The sequence below is a fragment of the Priapulus caudatus genome, unplaced genomic scaffold (genome assembly GCF_000485595.1).
Source record: "Priapulus caudatus unplaced genomic scaffold, Priapulus_caudatus-5.0.1 Scaffold253, whole genome shotgun sequence".
Lineage (NCBI taxonomy): Eukaryota > Metazoa > Priapulida > Priapulimorpha > Priapulimorphida > Priapulidae > Priapulus > Priapulus caudatus.
The window spans coordinates 391,882-392,886 of record NW_014577314.1 but is presented as its reverse complement, the minus strand read 5'-3'; the positions used below and the strand labels follow the sequence as shown (position 1 = coordinate 392,886).

The window sequence follows — 1,005 nt, the reverse complement described above, 5'->3', positions numbered from 1 at the left end:
TCTCTCTCTCTCTCTCTCTCTCTCTCTCTCTCTCTCTCTCTCTCTATCTCTCTCTATCTCTCTCTCTCTCTCTCTTTTTCTCTCCTCTATTCTTAGTTCATGTATTGAGTGCAATTAGCTATCGGACCGCAATGTCAAGTAACAAGTACAGTTAATTCACATCTGTTCCTATTTCTATTTCTATGTGTGAGTATCGACAACAACACATGTACTACATAGGCGGTGTACGTTCCACTATAGCTGTGAAAAGCAAACAGGTTCTAAGCGAAAAGAAAACCGAGAGATGTTTTTAGCTAAAGTCTAGATCGACATCGATGTTATCATCGCGTTATATTGAACATCGTAAACATGTTTGTGGTTTCCACGCTCGTGGGTTTCTCTAATCGACGACATGCCAACATGTTCTGCTAGCATCTATGACAAATACGACATACGCATATACGCTCTCCTATGACACTATTTGTCATAGGAAGATTCTTCCTATGAGAAATATTGGCGAGTCAACTTCGTTCCGTTTTACAGCTGAAATTCACTGCTTGCGTTCATAATAGCGCTCCTAAACGCGCACAACAAATACAACAATTTTTGTCATAGGAAGAATCTTCCTATGACAAATAGTGTCATAGGAGAGCGTATATGCGTATGTCGTATTTGTCATAGGAAGATTCTTCCTATGACAAATAGTGTCATAGGAGAGCGTATATGCGTATGTCGTATTTGTCATAGATACTAGCAGAACAGGCTGGACATGCAGACGTATAAACGACAAAATCTATTGTATCCACCATATTATACCATCTATTATACCACACACTATGGTTCTATTTCTGTTCACCCTCGTTCTTTCTTTCTGTCTCGCGTCTCGCCCCTTTTCGCTCTCTTTCACGCACTCTCTCTGTCTGGCTCGCTCTTTCTCTTTCTCGCGCGCGCTCTCTCTTTCCCACCCCCTCTCTCTCTCTCTCTCTCTCTCTCTCTCTCTCTCTCTGTCTTTCTCTATCTATCTCT

The 1,005-nt window shown here is 41.6% G+C and overlaps 1 protein-coding gene across 1 annotated transcript in view; it reads right to left on the bottom strand.

Annotated features, from left to right (window-relative positions):
* The window catches only part of LOC106808099 (fibrillin-3-like), a gene marked incomplete in the record, with an annotated part of 50,466 nt that overhangs the window by 4,540 nt on the left and 44,921 nt on the right, over positions 1 to 1,005 (bottom strand).